The 10297-nt window shown below is 46.6% G+C and overlaps 1 long non-coding RNA gene across 1 annotated transcript; it reads left to right on the forward strand.

The window, feature by feature from the left end:
- The first annotated feature begins 2242 nt into the window (after positions 1–2242).
- LOC132431647 (uncharacterized) lies at positions 2243–9816 on the forward strand. Its single transcript, XR_009520779.1, has 3 exons — positions 2243–2290; positions 8993–9157; positions 9731–9816. It is a non-coding gene; the product is annotated as an uncharacterized lncRNA (long non-coding RNA).
- The last annotated feature ends 481 nt before the right edge of the window (positions 9817–10297 follow it).

Genomic DNA, 10297 nt, shown 5'->3' on the forward strand with positions numbered 1-10297 from the left:
GGAATGGTCCCTTCTCCTTAGTGTTATTCAGCTGGCTGTAAGTCCTGAGGCTTTCCAATGGGTTGGGAAAAAATGGGCCTAGCACCAGCATCTCAGCACACTTGTTTTTCAGCCAAAGCTCTTGGCCACTCCCCCTTTTCCCAATCACCTCTGCTTGCAGGTTCTACTCCACCCTATTGACTGTGTTATCCCCCAGACCCTTGGGTATGCTCACCCCCAGCCCTAGAAAAGAAAAGCCCAATACTTTCTGTGATAACCATGTTGTGATGTAAAAAGTATACTCTGTTAACTGTAGGTACCCTAAGCCCTCTTAGGAAAGCCAGCCTGGGAAGATACCATGATCAACTTTTGAGGGCAGCGCAGGGAGGTTACAAGATGAAAAGTCAAAAGTAATGCTTAAAGCCGAGAGAGTAAGAGGAATTTTCTGTGCTCCTGAGAGGAAGAAGGAAAAAGAAATGAGGCAGAGAGAAGCCAGAGCTACCCAGAGGGTGGGTCCCTAGGGGTAAAAGTAGCAGAAACAGGTGGTCCATGCTGGTGGCCCAAGGAAACTTCTAAGAATGAGGACGCCTAGTGGCCAGTTGTAATCCCTTTCTTCCCATCCCCACCGCAAAAGACACACACACACACACACACACACACACACACACACACACAGAGTAGAGAGGTCTACCACATTCAGGAATACCTTGACACCTTTTGGAGGAAAACAAAGGGCTGAATCTTGTGTGAGGGTGAATGCACTGTGGCATACAGACAGGGAGCTAAGTGCAGGGGCAGATCCAAAGTTCATGGAATCTGAAGCTCATACAGTTTGGTGAGATGCCCTTAAAGAAAAATAATATAAAAATATCAACCTTTTGCAAATTTTACCAAAACATATGACCACGTGAACACTTTGCTAGGGCCTCCCACAAGGGAACGGCCCTGGAATTTAAGCTTCATTAGCTTTCTTATAAATCTTTCACTGGGAAGACGTGACCACAGGAGAGCCAGGCCCCATTTGAAAATCCTCAGAAATTTTTGAGGGGGCTTCGGGCTCCATAGTCCACACAGTGGGGGAGTTTGAGTCAAGCTGATCTAGATCTCAGGGGTTGGCTGGGTATGACTGACAGCTGGGTTATAATCACTTTCCTAGTCTCCAGAACAAACTACAATCTCAGAGGAGGAGAGACCACAGTGAAGGAGGGACTAAAGGCAGCTGCGTCGGAACCTGGAAGGGTAAGTCTGAGAGCTTGCGTTTCTGGAGGGGATGGGAGGCAGGATGACCACAGGCCTGCAGAGTGAGGTGAGCCGGCTCTTAAAAAGCTCTTCAAGTCTTATTAGAAAATTGCAATGGAGAGATCCCCTGCCCTCTCCTCCATCCCAGGGTACACAGTAAGGTCTGTCCTCCACTCTGATTACCCTCATTTTGGAGCTCAGAAAGAAGCTAATCAGAAGACGTACATTGTACAAGCTACTTCAAGTGCAATTTAGAATTCAGCGTGACGAAGGGAGTCATCGGGTGTGTGATTATAAAGAAACATTCCAACATAATTAAGGCATGAAGGTGCAGGAGTGGGAGGGTGAACAGGGATGGTCAGAAGAAACAGGGCACAGCTTACCACCACTCTCGATAGTTCCCAGCTCTGCACACCAACCAATGAGGAAACACAGCTTCCCTGTGTTCCTGCATATCCAGTAGCATCACTAATAATCCCCACAACCCTCTCAGTGGCGTGTATTAGTTTTCTCTTGCTGCTGTAACAAATTACCATAAATTTAATGTCTTAAAATAATACATTTATTTTCTTATAGTTCCATAGGTCAGAAGCCTGAGATGAGTCTCACTGGGCTTAAATCAAGGATTGATGTCAGCAGAGCTACATTCTTTGCTGGAGGCTCTGGGGAGAAATCATTCTCTTTTCCAGCTTCTAGAAGCTGTCTACACTCCTTGGTCATGGTCCCCTTCCATCTTCAAAGCCAGCAAGTCTTTCTGACATCTCATTACTGTGACATTGACTCTCCTGCCTCCCTCTTTCACATGTAAGGATCCTTGTGATTACATTGGCCTCACCCAGATAATCCAAAATAATCTCTTTATTTTAAAGTCCAGGTGATTAGCAACCTTACTTCTCTTTTCCCAAATAATGTAACATATTCACAGGTTCCAGGGATTAGGGAATTAGTATGTGGACATCTTTGGGGCCATTATTCTGCTTATCACAATAGGAAATATTATTATCTCCTATTTTCCAGGTGAGGAGAATGAGGCACAGAGAGGTCCTGTGGCTTGCTCAACATCACAGAGCCGGTGAGCAGTAAAGTTGGGATTCACCCAGGCCCATCTGATGTCAGACCCTGTATTCTTAACCTTTAAACTGTACTCCTTTCATATAATCATTGTTCTTTTGTTCAATACTTTATTGAATTTTATTTGACACTTCCATTGATAGAAGCATTTGAGTAAGGCAAAGGCTCTGGGGGCAGGAACTGTTGGTGGTATGGACATGCAGGTGTGGGAGAGGCATACTGTATACCCCATAACAGTGGGGGACCATCTGCCTGTGTTAGGTCACAAGAGACCGGGGTTCACATCTCAGCTCTGTCACTTGTATCTATGTGCCTTCCAGCCAATTGCTGGATCTCCTGAGTTTCCTCTGCAAATGATAATAACAGAACAGAACCCACCTTACAGGCTTGTTATAGTAACTAGAACAGCATGTATGAAGTTCCCAGCTGTGCCTAGAGCACAGGTGGTGTTCCATGAATGCTGCTGTTACTGCCTCTCTCTCCTTGGCCCCTCTCCCCAAGGAACCTTAACTTCTCGCAGGTAGGTATTAACAGAGGAAATGGTGGCTGAGATTTCTGGATTCTGAGGAAGCAGATCTGGGGAAGCTGAATCAGAACAGGTAGGAGGAGGACAAGGAGCTCTGCTTTTATCTGTCTTAGGTAGAGTCCACATTAGATCTAATTAGAGAAAAAGGGCTCTGTGGCTAAAACACATTTTAAAAACACTGATGTCTCCCTCCCTCCCTTCCTTCCTTCTTTGTGTTTTCAGAAAAGTTTGGAAGAAGGAGAGGAGAAATAAAATGTCCATTAGATCTAGAGTTCTTGGTTGCAAGCAACAGAATCTGACTCTGACTAACTTAGATGAAAGTTGGAATTTAGTGGAAGGGCATGGGGTGACACCAAATTGAAGACAAAGTTGAACATCTGGGGCTCGGGAAGACAGGAGCATGTAGACAGCAGGAAGGAATAGATAGCCTCTTCAGGGCAGCAATGCCCTGAGTGGAGCCCTTCCCGCTGGCCCCCTGGGCTTGGCACTGGGTCCACTATCCATCTTCCTGGGAAGCAGAGTTACTGGACTAGCCTGGGACGCTTGCTGGCCCCATGTCTCAGTAGGCAGGGAACCTTGACTGACTGTCCCACCAGAGCATCTCCAGAGGGCAAGATGGGGTTCCCCAAGAAGATACCAGCAAGCAAACAACTGTCACCTTTGACAAAGGTCACCTTTGCAAAGCAACCATCGGTCACCTTTGCTATGTTTGAAAATGTATCTTTCACCCCGACCTGCCTCCAGGACTCTCTTTCATTTCCTCATTCTTTCTATTTAAACTGCAAAATGTCATTTTTGTAGCTACTGCCACCCTCCTCCCCCCCCAAAAAAAAGAAAAACAGGAAAAAGAAAAGCTTTGTACTTCTTGGAGTTGGGGAGAAATACTTTATGTTTTACCCTCAGTTGACTCAGGGTCAACTGAGTTTGGTTAATACGGGACCCTGAGCATAGTGGCTGTGTCAGCATCAGTCGAAAAAGGACCACTATGTCACAAAAGACTCACCTGTTAAAACCTCATATTTTACATTTGAGACACAGGTCGGAGATGCTCAGTGACCTGCTCAAGGTCACAAGGCAGTTTAGAGGCAGGATCTCTGCTGGTTCCTTCCATTAAACACCCTAGGCCTTTGGAGTGGCAGTGCCTCATCAAGAGGGAGCTTCCTCTTATCTGTCAGGCACAACGTTGCCCCATCATGGATGAGGATGTGAGTGGCGCCTCCTGGCATTTGCGGTACGATATGACGCTGAAACCCAGCACCCAGGGATGGGCTCCTGGGCGATGGAGCACCGCTGGCTGTGTTTGAGGTGTCCAGAGTCAGGTGCAGCTCCCTTGTCAGTCCGTGCCCCTGAGGGCTTAAAAAAGGAAAGAAAGAAAAAGAAAAGAGAAATGCTTCCAATCTCTGATTTTACAGAACAAGGCAAATTTCTCATTTTGACAGAATCAAAACCCAAATCCGCCTTACCAAGAGACCAGAGGAAAAAACAAAGTTCAATAGATTTTTTTTTCTTAAACTGTTGGATCCCATTTGAAAGGAAATGGGTTTCTTTCTTTAAAAGAGAGAGACAAGAGAAATGAGAGTCTCTCCAGGATGGAGAATTCAGAAGTATGGTGTCCCTACGTGCCCGGAAACCAAGGGAGGGTCAGCAGTTTCAGGGTGTGGTTGACAGGTGATTTGACCAGGGGGTGTAGAACTGGAAGAGGGTAAGTTCTAGAAGAACTGGGGCGTCTCTTACCGTCCAGTGACTTCCAAATGGCATCCTTCAGTTTCAAGGTGGGCAGGGCAGGGTGAGCTACTCAAATCAAAGTTGGCACTACAGTGAGCCTCCAAGCCCCACCTCCAAATGCTGGGCCTAATTGTCTTGCTCTAAAGTAGATGGAATCTAAACCCAAACACCCCATTCTACCTTTATTGCATTTCTAGGCTGTCATTGCCCCCAGACTTTTCTTCCTGATGGGCCACTTGAGTGAAAAACAAAACAAAATAACCCAAGACCTTGCAGCAAAATGAAGCAAAACCTATCCTGTATTTCACCAGGAATAAAGTATTCTGTTGTTGATTTTTAAATGCAGACACTTTGCCTTAGTATGATTTATACCTCATTTTATCTTTCCGATACATTTAGCCATCAGTGGGTGGGAAGTTTTCAGAGCCCTGCTCAAATGTCATCTTGTCCAAGAGATTGGCCATCCTATCCCCAAGAGAATATGCCTTAGTACCTAGAAAAGCCCTGGCATATATTAGGTGTCCAGTAAATATTTGTTGAATGAATGAATGACAAATTCTTTCACTCAGATGCGCCCAGACCCAGTTGTGCTGATGCCCACGATATTCATCGACTACCCTCCGAGGTAGATACAGTGGGCACTGTATGGGAGGGATAAAGGGAATAGTACCCCAGGCTGCCGCCCTGGAGGACTTGAATGTGTAATTTGGGAGGAAAAAAAAAATGTACGTGTTATAGAAGTTAGTTAACTCGTAACAGAAACAGAGCAACAAGGAGGCAAATGGGGCCGTCCATCTGCAAGTGATTTCATTCATCCATCAAATGTCCTGAGTGCTGACTGAGGCTGGCTGCTCAGCTGAGTGCTGGGGCATGATGAATCCTGAGGTCCACCCTGCCCTCCCCGAGCCTTGAGTCTGGTGGGGTGAAGGGAGAGTGAGAAGAACGCCCAGAGATAGGGAAAATTTAGGTCTCAGGCTTTATAAGAAACTTATTTAATATTCTTTAATTACCTTAAAATCAATGTAGAAATTTGACTAAGAATTGAGGATTGAAAAATCTATTTTAAGTTCACGTAATTGATTTTGTGGGATCAACTTTTAGAGCTGGGCAGAGCTTGGAGATCCTCTAGCCCACCCCACCCCCTCATTTATTATCAAATGTGGAAAGTGAGGCTCAGATCAGCCAATGAATAGTTTTCCATATAAGAAAGAGGACCCACATCCCTAGGATGACAAAATCACAACCTCTATACGGTCATATATAGTGGAGAAAGCATACAATATGATAGCGGCTTTGTGGTCATGGAATTTTACTTTTTAAATTTTATACATTATTAAAGCAAGATGTGAGATTTGTGTGTTTATCAAATTGAGAGTGTATGCCTGACCCAGTCCTCTGCCAAAGTAACACTGTTGTGAAAGATAATGAAAGAGAGAGAAACTGCCCAGATCAGAGGAAGCCATGGAGACCTAGTGACTGTATGTGCCATGATAAATGACTCATGGTTATGTAAGATGTTAACAACAGAGGGACCTAGGGGAAGAGCACACAGAATTTTCTGTACCATCTTTGCAAATCTTCACAATTATTTGAAAATAAAAAGCAATTTTTAAGAAGGAGCGCATGGTGTGGTAGATTGTATTTTCTAAAAGTGGATGCCACACGGTCTTCCAAAGTTTGCCACCTCCACGTCAAGAGGTAGAATCTATGTTCTCTCCTTTGAGGGGGCGCAGGTTACTTACCTTCTCTGTGCTTCTGCTGCCTCTGTAAAATGGGAAAACAGTGCTAGAATTGTTTTTACTATGAAATGGGAATACACATGTAAAGCATGTAGACAGAGCTTGGAAATGTTGGATGTCATTATTGTGGGGCACAAGTTAGGAACCCAGTTATCAGAGCTGGACTGGCAACCAAAGTAACTTAATACAGAATCCTGGGAATTCCTTAAACTCCTCCTGTTTCAGGGGAGAATCCTTGCCGAGGGTGGAGATGCCAAGTTTGCAGGTGGGCTCTGGGAGAGACGGGATGGAGAAGATAAATGCAGAGACCAGGGATGGACGATGATGTGTAGTGCATTCGCTCGGGGAAGGAGGAAACTTCCATAGTCTGTGTCGATCAGGGGTGGTGTCAGGAGGGGGTTAGCTGTAGCTGTACCTTGAAGGCTGGCTCAGGTGCAAACGAGCAGAAAGGCAGGGAAGGGTAGCAGAGGTGGAACCAGGGCCTCACCAGGGGCCTGCCTGGGCACACTTTTAATGTTATTTGTTATTTGCCTTTAGCTATCCTTCTTTCTCGATTTTTACCAATGTGAAATGGTGGAAAAGAATCTGTACATTTCATCATTTTAAGGATAGTAGACTCTAGCCATGAACTCAAAGGTTCCTGCTGGCCTACAAGTACTCGTCAGCTAAGCCCTCTCCCTCCAAGGTCACATGTCCATCAAATGGCACAAATTGGAGCTTATACCCAAGACTGGTCACTTAGGACAGACACATCCATGTGCTGATGGTAATTGGTCCAGAGGTGGCCCTGGGACACCAGCAGGACCAATCAGTCACCTCTCCTGGGATCATAAGCTCTCTGGGGGAGACAGGGAACCCTTGTGGTGGTTTTAAGTCATGGCCACAAATTCTGTGATACTCCTGCCTTAGAATTGTAGCCCATGACTTTCCCCTTGAATTTGGGCAGGATCATAACTGCTTTGAGCACAGAATATGATGTAAGTAACACCAGTTGACATGTGGCTTCTGTCTTGTTTGTTGAAACACTTGCTCTTACAGCCTTGAACCACCAGACAGTAGAATAGAGGAGAGGAGAGGAAGGAGGGAAGGGGAGGGGAGGGGAGGAGAGGGGAGGGAATATGAGCCCTTAGTCATTTGAGTCATCCCACCCCTTGTGCTAGACATGGAGTGAAAAAGCACTTAGATGATACCAGCTCCCAGCCATTTGAGTCTCACCAGCTGTTATGGATTGAATGTTATACCCCCAAATTCATATGTTGAAACCCTAATCCCTAATGTGATGGTATTTGGAGATGGGGCCTTTGGGAGGTCATTAGTGTCAGATGAGGTCATGAAGGTGGTGGCCTCATGATGGGACTAGTGCCCTCACAAGAAGAGACACCAGAGAGCTGTTGCAAGCACGTGCTAAGAAAAGACCTTCTGATCACATAGAAGGCAGCTGTCTGCAAGCCAGGAAGAAACCTGCACCAGAACCTGACTGTGCCGGTACCCTGATTTTGGACTTGCAGCCTCCAGACTGTAGGAAAATAAATTTCTGTTGTTTAAGTTACCCAATCTATGGTATTTTGTTATGGTAATCCAAGCACACTAAGATACCAGCTGAGACCCCAGACATAGTGGAGCAGAGAACAGCCAACCCTGCCATGCCCTGTCTGAATCCTTGGTGCATAGACTCCATAAGCATAAGAAACAGTTGTTTTATACCACTAAGCTTTGGAGTGACTTTTTAATATAGCAATATCTATTAACTGGATGATGGTTCCTATTAACTGGAACATTGTCCTTCCAGAGCCTTGAGCTGGGGACTGTGGAAGCTTTGAGTTGCCAACGGCCATATCAGCTAAATAAGGGACAGAGAGAAGGAGCTGGCCTGAGAAATAAGCTGGCACAGAGCTGGCAATGAAGAGGAGGAAAGGTCCAGCCCTCCTTGATGATACCACTGAAACCCCTGGATCAAGCTGTGTCAATCTCCTCTTGAACTTTTCAGTTATATGAGCCAATATATATTTTTTTAAGTCTTAAGCCAGTTTGATTTGGTTTATATTCCCTCCAGTTATAACTGGAATAGAGATTAAGAGGATAAAAAAGGGAATTCCCAGGCAGTCCAGTGGTTAGGAATTCACACTTTCACTGCCATGGCCTGGCTTCAGTTCATTGTCAGGGAACTAAGATCCTGCAACTTGCATGTGGGGCAGCCAAAAAAAAAGGAATGAAAAGGAAGACAAGAGAAATGGAGGAAGGCGGGAGGGGGTCAGGTGGGAAGGGGGACAAGACCAGACCTGTTCTGTTTTCCATTTAAATGTAAGTGGTATCTGTAGCAGACACTGTAGGTTGCCCATTTACCATCCATTCCCCACCTGCCACCTTATTAACAGAACCAATCCAGGTTGTCCAATGTTCCTTACCACTGATTGGCTCAGGAGTGGGCATGTGATGAAGTTCCTCCAATGAGATGTGAGGGGAGGTCTCTGGGAGGAGCCTTTGGGAAAGGCTTCCTTCTCTTCAGGAGGCGAGACAGGCCCTCTTGCCGTCTCACCGCAGGAGTTGGGAAGTTCACCTGGAGGGGCCACAGCTACCTTGCAGAGAAGGAACCTGGGTCTTAGATGACATTGAGCTGCTGATTGTACCTTGCCTCAGGCGCACTGTCTTCTGCCTTTTGTGTGAAATAACAAATGACAATCCGGTTTGAACTGCGGTTTTCTGCTACTTGCAGCCCTGATATTGCAGAGCCTGAGGAAGGCCGACTCACCACCATCTTATTTTACTGAGGAAGGAACCAAGGCCTAGAGGGACATCTGTGTGTCCAGGTGTCAAAACTAACTGATGGCAGTGAGAGACAAGAGCCTCACCTCCCTTCTAACCTAGGCCTCATCCCATGGTAAGACAGGTTCTAGAATCTTCCATGTTGCCTTGCCCCCCCCCCCCCCTCAGCCCTGAGCCTTCTGTAGTCAGCTGTGTATGCAGAAGCTCATCTGATTTGAATCCAGCAGGCTATATTCCACCTAATTAAGCAATTAAGAGCAGGAAGGCTACATCTCCAGAGCCTACCTGCTTTTCATGATGAGCCTTTATAAGCCCTGACTGGTTGTTGTGATGGATACCAGGGGCCGTGGAGACCTCTGGAAGCCGAGTCTTGCTGGGCTGGCCTGGGGGCTGTGGCCCTGACTTTTTATGGAATCTAAAGTCTGCCTTTGGAATAATTACCTTCATGTGATTGTGGGATTAATATCACCTGGGCCAGAGGTCTGCTGTTTTCTGCTTAAGGGAGGAAAAACAAAACCCTTTGGAGAGGCTCAATGACTGTGAACTTGGAAATCGCCCTAAGAATTAGTGAGCCAGTGTGGTGAGGCCAGAGCACAGCCAGCAGCGTGCTGAACAAGTATGCTCGTGGGTGAGGTAGAGAGGAGCCTCATAGAAAGTGTGTTGATCTTCCTGCTTTCCTCACACACAGGCACAAGGGTGTGCAAATTCACTGAGAAGCAGGCAGCGGTGGGCTTCTGATATGACACCCTCTGTCCTGGGCGCCCGCTATCAGGAAAAATTCAAGCCAGAAGGTTCAGGAAGAAGATAGCTTGGGAAAAGCCGGGTCCAAATAGAAGCCACCTTCATGTTGGACACCTCAGCCATTGCTCTCATTACTCAAGGGCCCGCCCTGCAGCTCAGATTCACAGGCAGTAATGTTTCAGCACCAAGGCAAACATCCTTCTCTCAGAAGAACTCCCTCAAAGAGACTGATGCTACAGGTAGAGGTGCCGTCTGCCACACGTCTGCCACTCAGCCAGACAGAGAGCTGCTGATAAGTGGGTGGGAGGCACCCCCAGCCGATGTTCTAGAACAGCATTTTCCCTCAAGTTCAGTGTGGGGCGGGGCGGGGGCGGATGATGTCCTCAGGCAGGTGCTCTGTGGCTGGTCTTGGGGGTTGTGTGTCTTTGTGGCCCCGGGTCCTGTTTCCCTGAGTGGCTCTGTGGGACGAGTGGTGAGTGTTGAGGGTGGGGGAGGCAGAGTGTAAGTTGTCCTG

The sequence above is a fragment of the Delphinus delphis genome, chromosome 10 (assembly GCF_949987515.2).
Source record: "Delphinus delphis chromosome 10, mDelDel1.2, whole genome shotgun sequence".
NCBI lineage: Eukaryota > Metazoa > Chordata > Mammalia > Artiodactyla > Delphinidae > Delphinus > Delphinus delphis.